Here is a 16,005-nt window from a genome sequence, read left to right on the forward strand (position 1 = left end):
CATGTGTATAAGGTGTATAGGGACCATAAACAAATTTCATACTGAAAATTGAGTGTCATTCTGAATAAACAAACTTTCCAAAAGCATGAAATACTTCTGATCCTAACAATTGAGGGATACGCAAACTGTGTGTATGTGTGTATCTCTCTCTCTATATATATATATATATGTATGTATTTGTATATATATACTTATATATGAAGAACACATATTAGATGTTGCATCTAATATCAAACTCATCATTATCATCCATTCCAAAACCCTTCATCTTCTATAATATTCTGTTACATATGCAATCAGTTATTATGCTTCATTTTTGCGCTCTTTTAAAATATTTCTCTTCTCGGGCCTGGCACAGTAGCCTAGTAGCTAAAGTCTTCGCCTTGCATGCACCGGGACCCCATATGGGTGCTGGTTCTAATCCTGGCAGCCCTGCTTCCCATCCAGCTCCCTGCATGTGGTCTAGGAAAGCAGTGGGGGACAGCTCGAAGCCTTGGGACCCTGTACCGGCATGGGAGACCTGGAAGAAGCTCCTGGCTCCTGGCTTTGGATCGGCTTAGCTCTGACCGTTGCGGCCACTTGGGGAGTGAATCATCGGACGGAAGATCTTCCTCTCTGTCTCTCCTCCTCTGTGTATATTTGACTTTCCAATAAAAATAAATAAGTCTTAAGACAAAAGTATTTTTCTTATGATTTTTTTGCTTTGTAGTTATTTTGCAGATTTAAAACTTTTTTTTTAAAGAGGCATGTTGATTTACCTAAGATTTGAATGATAGCAATGTTGAACTAAAACTGTAAGTGATGAGAAAAATATGAAAGCATGAAGATAATTTTGAATATCCCAAAGGACTTGAGCGTTAAAGACAGAAAGAGCTCCGGCCTGGAAGTCGTAGAGCCTTCCCTGTCGTGCTGTGCCAGCTCCTAGGACGAATGTGCGACTCGGGTGGTCTAAAGAAACGTGTGCATCTTTATTTGTAAATCAGTTAGACTGACTACGAGATTTCCTGCCACTGGTAAGGTTTAAAGATTCTCATTGATTGTTGAGAGTGAAAAATAAAATTGTTTTTGACGCAGAACTCAGACATGGCACCAGTAATCTGTCACACAGTGGGCTAAGCCTGCGTTGCCATGTTACGGCCATCCCTTAACCGAGGGCCAGTGTGAGTCCTGGCTGCTGCATTTCTGAACAGCTCCCCACTCTTGGGAATACAGTGGAAAGTGACTTGAGTGCTAGGGCCTCTGCCACCCATCTAGCACACAAGGGTGAAGTTCCAGACTCCTGGCATTGGCCTCAGCCCGGGAGACACTTGGAGAGTGAACCGGTAGGTGGATCATCTCTGTATCTCTCCAGTTCTACGTGAGTAAATAAATCTTTAAATCAACGACACTGACATAGACATATACTATTTCATCAGTGCTTACTGTGTGCCAAATACTAGACAATATGGCTTTTTTTTGCGCATTGGTTCATTCTTTTGACAACCACATGGGGGTAGAGCTTATTTCCCCCATTATGCAGATAGCGAAAACTGAGACTTGGAGAGAGTAAATAACTTTCCTTAAGGCTCTCAACTACAAGTGAGCAATCCGGAGTTGAATCCGGGTCTAATTCTGATTAGTGCCCTCTTAACCTAAGATCTAACCATGACCTATGCTGGCTGTCATTTACAGGCTACTTCTGTATCACACGTTGGGAATGAGAGGAGAGGAAGGCAGGTCAGAAGTTGCTTCCACTCCCTAGAATGTTTGATTGTGGTGGGCCAAAGAACTGTCACAGCAGGCTGGAGATTTATAGCTGTGAATGCATCTTGAAAATTTCCACTGAGAAGAGATGTGAGCAGCTGACGACAGAGAAATGTCGCAGTTCAGTCTTAGACACTTCCAGGTCAGGTTCCCTGGCCAGCTCGGATGCCAGTGATTCACTCCGTGTGTGATTAAGTGGCAAGCCTCTGCTTCGACAGCTAATGATTCCAGAGCTTTCTGTGGCATTGTGCTGAGGCATATGAAAAAGACTGCAGTCAACGGGAAGCAAAGAACTTGGAAATCAAAATTCAATTTCTGCATTTGCTGTACTCACCATCAAGAGAATCAGGAAAATGTGAGAAGCTGGGAATATGATACACAGATTTCTAAAAGGCCAGCCGTTCCGAAATGTACACATGCATCCCAGAATGCCTACAGCATGTAGGAGCGGGCCATTTGTCACTTGTCTTATTTTACTGCATTGCTTTACACCTGTGTCTGTGAGCTCACTCTCAAGCAATGTTTCTCTCAGTTTTGACAGATGCATGGGGAAATAACTCCTGACATGCCAGAAAACCCTGAATGGGAAGCAAAGACTAGAAGTCACACTCAACTGTTTAGATAGTTGAGTAGAATAGTAGCCAGACTTCTCTTATGTGTGTTAAGATGCATAAGATGCTTGAAAATCCCTAATGGGGAAGCCATATGGCACAGTGGGTTAAGCTGCCACTTGTGAAGCCCACATCTCCTATCAGAACACCCATTGTAAGCTCCAGCTCCTCTGCTCCTGCTCCAGATCCCTGCTAACGTGCTTGGGAAAGCAGGGGAAGATGGCCCAAGTCCTGCGATGCACATCCAGATGGAGTTCCTGGGTCCTAGCTTTGTTTTGGCCCAAGCCCAGCTGTTGTGGCCATCTGGGAAGTGAACAAGCAGATAGAACATCTCTTTCTCTGCCTGTCCGTCTCTGTCTATCACTCCATTTTTCATGTAAGTGAAGGAGTCACATTAGACCTGGTTGGTCTTGAGATCTATCAGTGTTGTTCTTTCCAGGACAGAAAATTGACAAAGTTAATCTGGGCCAAGGACTCACTGGTGTGCGTGAGAACTGTCACTGGGAAGAGACTTGATAGAGAAGCTTGGGAAACTCCTTCATTGGCATGCTGTCCCTGCAGGTGAACGCAAGAAGCAAAGCAAGGAGCAGCCCAGACCATGCCAGGTTACAGTACCTGCCAGCATACATGTGGGTCAGGTCTGGGGACAGACCAGTCTGGGCCAGTTCATAATACCCTCTGGCAGATGTGAGAATCAGGATGGGGGCAGATCAGGCCACGACACCAGCCAGGTCACACTAGGGTTGGGACAGCAATCAGACTGGGCTGAGACAGGCTGCAGCACCCACCAGCCCGAGCTGGAACAGGGGGCAGGCTAGACCAGGCCAGGCTGAACAGTAAGATTGTGGATACTGGGATGAGGTGAGTCATGCCAGCCTGGGCCCAGTGAGGGCTGGGTTTGGGAGTCCCAGGGAAGGGCGATCTGACAGGGCTCAGGTAGCTTGGCTCAGGTCCTAGGGCCCACCAGCATGGTAGGGGCCTTTGTCTCTCCTCTTCCCCAAGAAACAAGAAGAAATAGCAAAATTGTCGTAAAAGCAGAACATGCCAGCTCATTTGATGTCATAGTAGAAGAAGGAGAACAGAACAAACTGGACAACTACCCCAGTCAAACGATGACAGCAAAAAATCTTGGTGAATGGAGACTTGAGGCTTATTATATCAGCCAATGGATTTTGGGAGGGTGACATCATCCTTGGATTGGTGAAATCGATAGATTCCAAAACTATCCAAACCACTTGGGCAGAACCCTCAGAATACGTACACATGGAGACCCTGGGTTGATATGAGGTGGCAGTTCCTCATCTCTGGGTACTGGGACGTTTGGAAAGAAGGAGAAATAGCAAAATTGGAAACAATGAGTTCACCCTGTTTTCCCTAAACCTCGATCCTTTCCACCCTGATCAACCATGTAATCATTATAAAAAATAAAATTAATATAAAATTTTTTTAAAAGGACCAGTCAGTGCACTTTTAACCTCTGCTGCTAAGGACCTCAAAAATTACACAGAAGACAGGATTAGAAATCATGTTTGCATCCAAGCAGCTCTGATTTCTTCAATTAGGACTTACATTTGGCTTAGGGATGAATTCGATCATTTTAGAATATGGATGAGAGCATTTTCACCTCTCTGGGAACTCACTGGTCGTTTATGAGTGTTGGCTCTGAAGTCCTTTAAACACTCTTTTTCAGTGGGAATACTGGGGAGGCTAAATTTTGCAAGTGTCAAGAAGTCTAGATTCAGTGTGTGTGTGTGTGTGTGTGTGTGTGTAATTGCAACAATGTTAGGTAACTTAAGAATGTGGAAATAAAGGAAATAGGATGGTGCATCTATTTTCAAATTCCAATTAAGGTTTCGGCGGCTTGGTTTTATTCTCTATAAATGCAACAGTTACAGAGATTGAGTTTCACTTGCAAGAAGAAGAAAAAGCAATTTAAGGGTTTGGTTTAGGTTGAATAGAATAGAAAACAAATTTTAGACAAATTAATGCTAAGACCTGGCCAATGTTTAGTGACAATATGACATTACCAATAAGTTATTTTGGTCACTATTTATCTGGATTAGTTGGTTTTTCCTCAAAACCACTATATAATTATTATATATTCCTTTTATTGTGTGATAAATCCGACTTGGCTGTATTGCTTGAATATTTGAGTAAAATCAGAAAACTGAATTCAAAATGTTCTAGAATTACAGCATGCCAAATCTCGAAGGGACTTTAAAGACCAATTGTTTTTGGAACGTTTGGTCTACAAATGACAGAGCCAAGGCCAGAAAACGTTCACTCATTTGATAATCATTGGCGGAAAACTCTCCCTATTGACCATCATTGGTGGAAAAGATCTTTGGGTCCCAGATGTTCTGATTGTTAGTCCAGTAGGTTTTCACATTTCACCTTCAGCCTCATTGGAAGCAAGTCATTTATCTATTTAAACAGCACAAAGACACGCACACAGAGAATGAGAGGGAGAGAGAGTTGGTTCTTGTGGTCAACCAGATCATACCCTAGGTCGGCTTCTTAAAAACCCAGACAGTCTAGATCTTCTCCCATGTCAGTGTCATGCCACTCCATTTTTGAGTGTGCCTACAAAAGCATCCTGGAGGATTTTCTTGCTCTTGACTGGATTGTTCATGAAGACTCATGAAGATCAGTTTGAAGGTTGCAGCTGCACAAGTGTTCCCTCTGATTTATGATGAACACAGGGTCATAGCAGAAGGGAAAAGATAGTCATGGGGACTGCTCTTTGACGGGATTAACATGGGGGAGATGGAGCAGAGTCTCCGATGGCGACCGAGATTCCCATCAACTTCTGTTTTATTCCAGGCAAAGGGGCCAGCAGGGGTGGGTAGCAGCAGATGCCAAGATAGTACTTCCAAGATAGAAAGAAGCCTTCACAAGTGGCCAGTGAACCCGGAAGAAAGTCTAATATGGGAAGCTCAGAATACAACAGACAAACAGATGGCAAAGGGATATTTACCTAGGGAAACAGATCCGTTGGCTTTATTTTTAAATGAGAATTATAGGATGCCATTGTTTTAGACTGAGCTCTACAGGAGGCTCCAAACAATGAAAACCAGCCAAAATGGAGTCACTCATGCTGTCATATAATTCAACAGAAGCTTTAAGAAAGCAGGTACATTTACAAACAGATCTTTTTTTCTAAAAGCATTTCAATACGCCTGAGTTAGATAAGGAAGTTTTCTTGGCTTTATTCTTCCATAAAATCAACGAGAAATAACCTGATATTAACTAATCAAATGTTCTCTGCTGCTCTGTTTTCATGTCTCCATCTTACAAAACCTACTTGCTACGGTGTGAGTGTGCTCTGTTAAATTCAGGTTATTACAAACTTTACTCCCAGTTCAACAGTGTTGGGAGGTGAGACCTTATAAGAGATAATTAGGTCATGCTCTATTTGAAGGAGTGAAGAGTTATAAAAGTGAACTTCTTTCTTTCTGTCACTCCTTCTCTGTGTATATCAATCAATAAATCAATCAAAGCAAACCCAGTCCTCTTGGGTTCTCTCACTCTTACCCTCTCTTGCCCTTTCAACTTCTACCATGGAATGATGAAGTATGGAGACCCTTGTCAGATGTCAGCTCCATGGTCTTAGAGTTCCCAGACTCCAGAACTATGAGCTAGATAAATTTATTCTCATCATAAATTACCCGGTCTTTGATGTTCCATTTTAGCAGTAGAAAATGGACTAAGGCACAGTGGCTCCACTACTGCCCAAGGAGAGCTCTCCTCCTACTTTGTAAAATGGAGGTTGCCCCAATTCATAAATCACAAACACAAGCCAATTAGGGCTGTAGCTAAATCTGTCATAATTTTGTCTTCTGACTGCTCCAAGTAAGGTTCAGGAACATGTTTGTGTTCCCAGAAAGAGAGAGAGGAAAATAGCTGTGATTAATTGGGAAATAAGTAGTGAGCTAGAACTGACTTTAAAAAGATAGAAACAGAAAACAGTATATGAAAAACAGTTACACCCAAGGAGCTCTGACTTGGGCCAGCAACAGGGAGCTAAATCTTGAGGTCTACATCCCAAAGACTGTGCCCAAAACACACAAGGATGTCAGGGAGAACGTGTGCCTTTGTCACATTTGATTTGGTTCATCTAAGAAATCAGAACATTTTGATTCCTTTGGCTCAGATCCCAGCTTAAATAATAATAATAAGAATAATAATAATGAAAAGAAGAAGAAGAAGAAGAAGCAAAGACAATCTCAAATCCCACAATTCCTCTCTGTTAATGCAATTCCTATTTTATAAGACCTCATCAGCCCATTTTCACAGTTGGGGTCAAAACGAACAATCTACTTCCTATTCCATAGAATTTCCCACATTATGCTGTCTTCAACAAATTTCACATCTATCTTGCTGCTGAACTACTAACAGATTGCTCCATTTCTTCCTCTAGTACCTTGTCATCTCCTGAAGCTTCTAGATGCCTCGTGGTGCCCAAAAGTGCCCTATTCTCGTACGCAATGCCATTGATTTTGCAGGCTCTAAGAGGCCGGGGAGGTGTAATTATGCTACAGGAACAAATGACTCACCAAGTCGCAGTGACTTCTAACAGAGATTTATTTCTCATTACTTCTTATGTGCATTCCTAAGTCAATATAGCCCTTTCCCGTTGGGACACAGGGTGATGGGATAACTTCGATCGCTAATATTATTAATCTGCTGGTTGAGAAAAAAAGGGAAATAGTAAATCACACACTTGGAAATGACCTCTGCTTCTTCTGCGCATACATCATCAGCAGGAGGAAATCTCATGGGTTGGCCTGACCTTGGTGGTGCAGAGGAGTACCACTTTCCCCACGCTGTGAGTTTTCAGGAGTAATCATTTCACAGGTTGTTACTTTTAGGGTCTAGGCAGCTCTATCAGGGTGCAGGACCTATCACAATAGTTCTCCTCTAGCAGGGTTATATGTGCTGTTGCATAGGGGCAACAAGTTTCATAGTCATTGGCCGGACCTGAGTTGCTGACGGGCAATCGGCCGCCTAATAGGCTCTTCAGTGTTTGTCCTTATTCCATCACAGAACCATTCCAATCTGGGTTGCGGGATTGTGATGGACCAGGCTTAGCCCAAGCTGGACATGCTAAACACACACGGATGCTGCCTCCTCTGCAATTGGTGACTGTTGTGATCAGAAGCCTTCCCCGAGCTGCCTTTTGCCTAAAGCATCTTCTTCCTGAAAAACAGCTTTTTTTCTTATTGATTGATTGATTAATTGATTGATTTTCTTCTTCAGCTTGGCCAGCCATTTCACAGCACTCTGCCAGAGATTCAATTTGTCTTCTGTTTCTTCCCAAAGTGATTTTTTTTTCCATTAATGCTGTTTTTAAGCCTCAGTTCATTCTGGGTTTTGGCCTGCCAGTTGCCATTGTCACAGGTCTCTGTAATTCCTTCCAATTTATCTCTCTGTTACTCAAAATTTCCCTGGCCTCCCAAGGCTGTTTAAGTATGAATGAGGTCATCTTCGCAGTAATAACTCCGATTGCCCTGACTCATCGTGCCCACTTGCTCATGTGAGACCTCCTGACAGCCCCAAAGGTCTCTCCATTGATTTTTCAGAGTGGAAGGGATGGGAGCTGAGGGTTGGGTCCTCCCACTTTCTCCCATCCCATGGATGGTCACTGTGGTGGGCGGATCCCACATGGCACTGGGGTTGTTTAGGACTCTTTAGTTGCAAGTCACAGAAATCAATGGGACTTTCAAAACGGAGAGTTTGCAAGGACAGGAGGGCATCTCTAATGAGAAGGGATGGAATACGACTGATTGTCAGGTGGTTTTATATTTGAAAAAGTGAACATTCCAGAACTTTCCTTGTCTCTTTCACCTGCTTGTTTCTGAGTGTCTGCATTTTGAGCTTGCCTCTGTAAACTGAGCCACATTTGGAAGAACCCACAGTTCTAATTTTTTTTCCATATATATATTTTTAACTTATAATATTATTTATGTAGGAGTTACCCAAGCGGCGTGGCCTAGGGGCTAAAGTCCTCACCTTGAAAGCCCCGGGATCCCATATGGACGCCGGTTCTAATCCCGGCAGCTCCACTTCCCATCCAGCTCCCTGCTTGTGGCCTGGGAAAGCAGTCGAGGACGGCCCAATGCATTGGGACTCTGCACCCACATGGGAGACCCGGAAAGAGGTTCCTGGTTCCCGGCATCAGATCGGCGCACACCGGCCCGTTGCAGCTCACTTGGGGAGTGAAACATCGGATGGAAGATCTTCCTCTCTGTCTCTCCTCCTCTCTGTATATTCGGCTTTCCAATAATAATACATCTTTTAAAAATATTATTTATGTAGTTAAGAGGGATACATACTCATGTGGGGCTCTGATTAGGGAGTGGAGGTTTGAGGTATGAAAGAAGTTGGATGAGACAAACATTTCAAATTTTTTTTAGAATCTGATTTTTAAAAAACTTGTTTTATTTTATTGGAAGGGCGGATACACAGAAAGAAGGAGATACAGAGAGAAAGATATTCCCTCTGCTGGTTCACTCCCCAAGTGGCTGCAATGGCTGAGGCTGAGCTAATCCAAAGCCAGGAGACAGGAGCTTCTTCAGGTCTCCCACATGGGTGCACGGTGCCAAGGCTTTGGGCCATCCTCAACTGCTTTCCCAGGCACATTAGCAGGGAGCTGCATGGGAAGTGGAGCAGCCAGGATATGAACTGGCACCCATATGGGATCCTAGTACACGCAAGGCGAAGACTTTAGCCACGAGGCTGCCACACTGGAGCCTCAATTTTCTTTTCCTTCTGTCTGTAGTGGTTAAGCGGAGAGGGCCACTCTTTGTTGTCAAACTACATCAGAACTTGGAGATGGAGAAATAGTCACCGGATGATGCCTTAGAGACAGCAACATGGGAGAGAGTGTTCCAATAGAATGGTTTTGATAGATCTGAGAAGTTGTCAGCTTCATTGTGTCAAGGTTGAGAAAAATCTTCCCAAGGTCTATTGGATGACCCAGTCCACCTTACTGCATCCCCAGTGTCAGGAGCATACTGCAAAGCTTGGCTGGGAGAGTGGCCCAAGCTGTTCTGCTTTCCATCCTCTGGTGAGACACTTGAAATTCTCTGTTGGCCTAGATGAGCTGATTGTTATATTCTCTGGGTGTATCTGGGCATGCTGGCCACTGCACAGGCATCAGCAACTGAGAAGGCCCAGTCCCAATATGTGCACTCTAAGGTCAGACCACATATGTTGTGATCTTCCCTGTGGCTGAGGTGGAATCCAGCAGTCTAGTTGGGGAATCCCCCTGAGAAAGTTCTCTTGGGGTCACCTCAGAATTGACTCTTGTGTGCACCAGCAAGTGCAGGGCCAGACTGGATGCATCACCTGTATCAGCTAACACATATACCATTGGTTACAGCTACTCCCAGTCTCATCTATATCACATGAACTGGTAGCTGCTGTGGCCTAGCCCAACCCAGCTCACCACAAGCCTGGGCTTCACGCACATCAACGGGTGTCACAGCCTAGTTAGTGTGACCCCCATTAACCCACCAGACCCACGCTAGCCCTAGTTTTCATGTGTGCCGGCATGTGCTGCAGCCCACCCCAGTATGTCCCACATACCATCTGGCTCTTGTGCACATCCATGGGTGCTGCAGCTTAGCTCAGCATGCCTCATTCCCAGACACAGTCCACACATATGCTGACAGGTGCTGCTGCCTTGAGCTGACTGGCCCACCCCCAGCCCAGGTTCTTATGTTCACCAGCAATAGGTACAACCTAGCAGGGGAGTGCCCACAGTTCCCCTGCCAGGCCTATGTCTTGTGCATACCAGGAGGTATTGTGGTGCAGCCTAATATGACTGACACCCAGTCCCAGCACTAGCCTGGACTATCCACACCTATTTTGGTTCTTGTGAGTGACAGTGGGTCCTGGGACCTAGCCCAGTCTGACCTGCCTCCAAACCCAACCCACAGGCATTTCAACAAGTGCTGCAGCCTAGCGCAACCCAGCCCCCTCTCAGCCGCAAATGTTAGGTGAGCTCCATGGTCCAGCCTAGCTCAGTCTGTCACCAATCCTAGCTCTCTGCACTAACCTGGAGGTGTTGCAGTTCCACAGAGGTCTCCTACAGAATCTTCCCCCAGATCTGGCTCACTTGCATTCTGGTGGATACTGTCGCCTGGTCAATAAGGCATGCCCCTCAGTTCCAGCTTTTTCATTTACCAGTGGGCAACAAGCGATGCTATTTAGTCCAGCTCAGGTCCCCACATGGGTGGCTGCCTTGGCCTGATGCAGATATGTTATTTTGCTCCCCTCCTCTAAAGCACTTTGTCTCAGCTCCCTCACCTACCTGCAAGTGCAGTGGCCAGGTCCATAGAAGAACCCAGATGTCATTCTTCCACTGTCAAACATGCGCTCAGCTGCTCCTACTCCAATACATCCCCAGAGCCCCTTTCCTGGTCAGTCTACAACACAACCTTCCACGCCCTCACTGGAAGCTGGGGTGGCATGTCCTGGCCCCACATATCCTTAAAAAGAAAAAGTAGGGTAGACAAATATGCTGGCATACTGGTATAGTTAACACAAATTTGGCATTGACCAGACTCAGAATGCTCACCAGCTATTGGCTGCTTTTCTCTCAGCAATGTATAACATAGAAATACGTAATAGTAATAAATACTCCAGAAAATATATAATGGGCTTCAAACAGAAAGGATTTATTCCTCACTTATGCTTCCTATCTATCTTGTCACAGTTGTTCAGGGGCCCAGATTTGTAGAGCAGCCACAATCTCAAAATTGTTGCTTGTCAGTCACAGGAAAAAGAAAGAGCTCTGAATGGTTTTGCACAGTTATATAAATATTCTAGTAAGGACGTATTACTATCCTCACCACTCAATAGCCACATTGCTTATCAGTCTGTCTTAAAAACATTGAGGCCTTCTCAGTCTCCTGTTTGCCCTCACTCAGGAGACAATCTCTGGCAGGAGGCTGTGGAGATTCCTTGACAATAAAGTTCAATCAAGCCCAGTACAATGGCTTAATGACTAACTCTTCACCTTGGAAGTACCAGGATCCAATATGGGCACCCATTCATGTCCTACTGCTGTTATGATCCAGCTCCCTGCTTATGGCCTGGGAAAGCAATAGATGATGACCCAAAGCCTTGGGACCCTGCACCTGCGTGGGAGACCCAGAAGCAGCTCCTGGTTTCCGATCAGTGGCAGCCATCTGGGGAATGAACCAGCAGATGGAAGCTTTTTGTTCTCTTTCTCTCCGTAATCTGATCTCCCTTTTCCATCAAAACAAATCTTTTCCCCTCCTCATAATAGATTTATTTTATTTTTAATGATGTGTACATAGTTGAGAAGGATTTCTGGCCATGTAAACCATCGATTAGGATGGGAAGGATCCAGAAGAGGGATAAAGTGGATGAGACTACTGCTTCCAAAAGAGAAACAAAGAATGTTGAATGGAGCTGGAAAACCAAGGTCTCCAGGAAGGGTGATTGCCTAAGACAAAGCAATGAGACAACTAAAGGAAATGAAACCGGTAGATTTTCCCGATGTGATTAATTAAATTCAGATTACATTCTTTTCAGATAATCTGAGGAAATGAAGGAAGCAAATAAGCAAATCACACACTGATTTTTTTTTTTTGATTCAAAGGTGGAATCTTATTTTTCTTCAAACCAGAAAAGGGGGAAGAAAATGTCATACTATTAAGAAAGGCATTAAAAAAAAGAGTAAAAATCACCTAGCTCTTAAGAAAAAGCCATAGTTAAAACATGTTACTGTGTTTCTGCAGATTGTAGCTGCTTTGGCATTAGTTAATTGTTGTCTTCTGTTGCGACAGCATCAGTTTCCTGCAGAGAGCAAAGTAGTGTGGACAAGTGGCTGCTGGGTTCTGGGAATTCTGTTTATTGAGTCAGAGTAACCGTGACTTGCTTAGCACACCTGGAAGTCCTGACCTAGCATTCTGACAGAGAACTTTCCAGTCCCCTTTGAAGGAGTAGTTGGGCTTACCCTTGAGGGACCATTTTTTCTCCTCCCCTATTCTGATCAGATCTGTTCTTCATGCCCGAGGAAGCAGATGTTTGCCAGAGGTCTGAAAGTCCCCACAGAAAAGAACAAACTTACTGACTCAATACACTCACAATCTGGAATCTGTAGGGGGAAATAGCACTACATTTGCAGAATGAACCAAACTAGTAAGCTAAGAATGCTGACGGGCAAACAGACAGGGCCAAACCATGGCTAAGCAGCCTGCAGAGTCAGGGCACTGGGAGACAAGGCCTAGAGGGGCTGGGAGCTGGGGTGAATACTCGGCTCCTGTGATGTTCTCAAAACTCCTTTGTTTTGTTTGAAAGCACAGACACAGCGGGTGGTGTGAAGCTGACAGAGGAGAGAGCTGGGAAGCCAGGCAGGTGGGTAGCCTGAGTGGGACAGCAGCAGGTGGGAGGGATCTGCTGTGCAGTAGGGAGAGAAATGAGGGCTTTGGCTAGCTCCCTGCTGCCCCCAGCTCCCTGTAATCCCCACCTTCTATTATCACCCCTGAAAATTCTAAGAATTCCAGAAACACTGGCTGAAAAGCCCTAAGGTAAGACAGGTGTCTCATTCTCCTTTGGAGTTTACTGGAAGCCACCCAGGTCCCTGCTGCTTCCCAGAGACAGGCCTCTCCGCCCACAAGGCACAGCCTGTTCCCACTTGTTCTCCACGGCACCACAGGACTGCATCCTTGTCTCTCCATCAACTGAGAATCCCCCTGATTGTTCTGCTTCTCATTGGTTCCTAATATCGCAGCATCAGTGAACATAATAAACTCTGTTCCTATTAAGAATCTCTCTGGGAATAAGCACTACACAGAGAATCCCTTATCCCATTACTGGTATACCAAACAATCACATTCTAATAGCATGAACAGTTAACGTCGCTGCCCAAATGTCAGACACACTGATAAAAAAGTGACTTGGCTACGTGCCGAGTTCTGACTTGAATATTAATAGCACTTACCTTAAAAACCTTCCTGAATAATGGCTTACTGCAACTTCAGAATAAAATAAAAATTATTCTGAAGATAAAAGTATCAGTAGCTTAAGCCATTTCTGAAGATGTAGACACAAACATGCTGAGGCAGTGTGCTTTTGTTCCCTGGTTACACTGTAGGTTTCCAGAAAAGTTCATTTGGGTATTAGTGAGGCATTACCGACATCTAAGACAGTGCGTATCTCTTTGCTATGTAAGGTTTCGCCCACTTTGTCACCATGTCCGTGAGACTGGTATCACTCTAAAAGCTGAAACCAGCACCATAGATTAGGTCTTACACATGATGGGAAACAAGTAACACAGGACAGCAGCAGCTACAGCAGAAGCCTACTTGCTCACAGCCTCCTGAAACTCCCACAGCAGAATAGCAGGGATTGCCTTGATGCATGCGCCTGCTTGGTACAAGGTGCTGGGAACGTGGATTAAGATAAATTTGGAGCAAACTTTTTTTTTTTAAATCAAAACATATTAGCTGGCTTTCAAAAAGCTTAGGATGAAAAACTATGTGTGGCTTTCAAATTTCCCTAAAGCAAAATAAACTTATTCTTAAGAAAACTTTAAATGTTTCTTCAGAGAGAGAGTGAGAGGAAGAATCCCAAGACCTAGCCCAACCTGGCACACCCCATACCTAGTCCTCACCCACGTTGAGGTATACTATAGTCATGAGCAGTCCAGTTCATTGCCTTCATTCCAGCTCTAGCACTCACTAGTGGGAACCACAGTCCATCCAGGGCATCCTCATAGCTGCCTGACCAAGTCTGCTCCCAGCCACAGATCTTGCATGTGCCAGTGGTTGCTCCAATCCAGCCCGGTATGACCCATCACCTGACTTAGCCTTTGCTATCAGATGCTGCAGCCTGGCCTGGCCCACCCCTAGTCTCAATTCTCACTGGTGGGTACTGCGGCCTAGCTCTGCCCAGCCTGTCCCCATCCCTGGCTTTCATGTGAAGCAGTAGGTATGATAGCCTAGCGTAGCCCATACGGCCCACACTCCATCCTGGCTCCTTGCATGCCACTGTGCTACAGTTTGGGTTTGGCCAGCCCTGCCCTGTCTGCCTCCCTAGTGCCAACCTACATACCTGACAACAAGTGAAGCAGCACTGCCTGGTCCAGCCAACACCTAGCTGACTCACATGCTCACCAGCAGGAGCTACACAGTCCACCATGGGAGTTCCCCAAATTCTCCCACCAGGTCCACTTCCAGACCTGGATCTCATGTGTGCCATTGGGTATTAGGCCCTTGCCTGACACAGTCTGTCCCACAGTGTCAGCCTGTGTGTGTGCTGGTAGATGTTGCAACCTGGCCTGCCCCACACCCAATTTTTGGATGCACCTGTGGGTGTTGCAGCGTGGACCAGCCCAGCCTGTTCCAAATCCCAGTACCCATTAGTGTTGGTGAGTTCAATGGTCATGCTAGCTTGGCCTGTTAACACTCTCAGCCCTTGAGCAAACCGGCTGATATGGCAGTCCCACAGGGGTGAGCCTACAAATGCCCCACCAGAAGCTGCTCCCAGACCCAGCTTTCCAGCATGTTGATTAGTGTCATGGGCCCTGCCACAACGCCCACTGTTGTGTATGGATGTTGAGCCCTGCCAGGCAAGCCCCTCAGCCATGGCTTTTGTGTGTTGGTGGTTGATACCAACAATCCCAGCTCAGGTCTTCCATGTGGGTGGGTGCACTGACTTGGCCCTGAAAGGTCCTCTGATTTCCTTCCTCCACACCACACTGTCTCAGCCCCCTCATTTACCTGCAAGTGCAGTAGCCTGGTTGGTGGAAGTCCCCCAGAAGTCACTTTTCACCCTTCACATTCTTCCTCAGCAATCGTCCCTTCTCACACATCCCAAGACCCCCTTCCCTGAGCAATCCACAGCCTCCATGCCCATGAGAGCACAGATCCCCAAGCCCAGTTCTCTGGTTGTGTCATGCTGTCCTGGGGCCCTGCCAACCTGCCTGGGGCCCATGCACTCTCTGGCACAGGTCCCCAGACCCTGTCTTCCAGGGTGCCAGCGTCTCTTACTCCCCCACCCACATATCTGGAAAAAAAGGAATAGATAGGCAACTATGCAGGCACACTAGTAATAGCTAACATGAGTTTGACATTAACCAGGCCCAGAATGCCTGCCAGCTATTAGCTGCTTTTTTCCCACCAGTGTAACACTTGCCTGGTACAATGTAACCTAGGCAGTGGTCTCCTGCTAGGGAAAATTGTAGATTTCAAATGTAGATTTCAAGGATATGACAGATATTAATTAGCTTGATTTAATCATTCAACAGCATACTAACTTATTACAACAGCACATAGTACCCCATAAATGCATTTATAACTACTATTTATCATTAAAAGAAATGAATATTTTAAAAACATTCGTTTTATATAAAAGGCAAAATTACAGAGAGAGTGAGAAAAAGAGACAGATCATCCATCCGTGCACTGGTTTACTGCCCGAATGGCTGCAGTGACTGGGGCGGGCTGGAAGCCAGAAGCTTCTTGGGGTCTTCCACATGTCTGCAGGGGCCCAAGGACTTGGGCCATCTTTTGCAGCTTTGCCAGATGCATTATTAGGGAGTTGGATCAGAAGTGGAGCAGTCAGGACTCGTACTGGTACCTGACTTTTGTCTTCAAGCTTTCTATGCCATGAT

Source organism: Ochotona princeps, chromosome 31 (assembly GCF_030435755.1).
Source record: "Ochotona princeps isolate mOchPri1 chromosome 31, mOchPri1.hap1, whole genome shotgun sequence".
Classification (NCBI taxonomy): Eukaryota; Metazoa; Chordata; class Mammalia; order Lagomorpha; family Ochotonidae; genus Ochotona; species Ochotona princeps.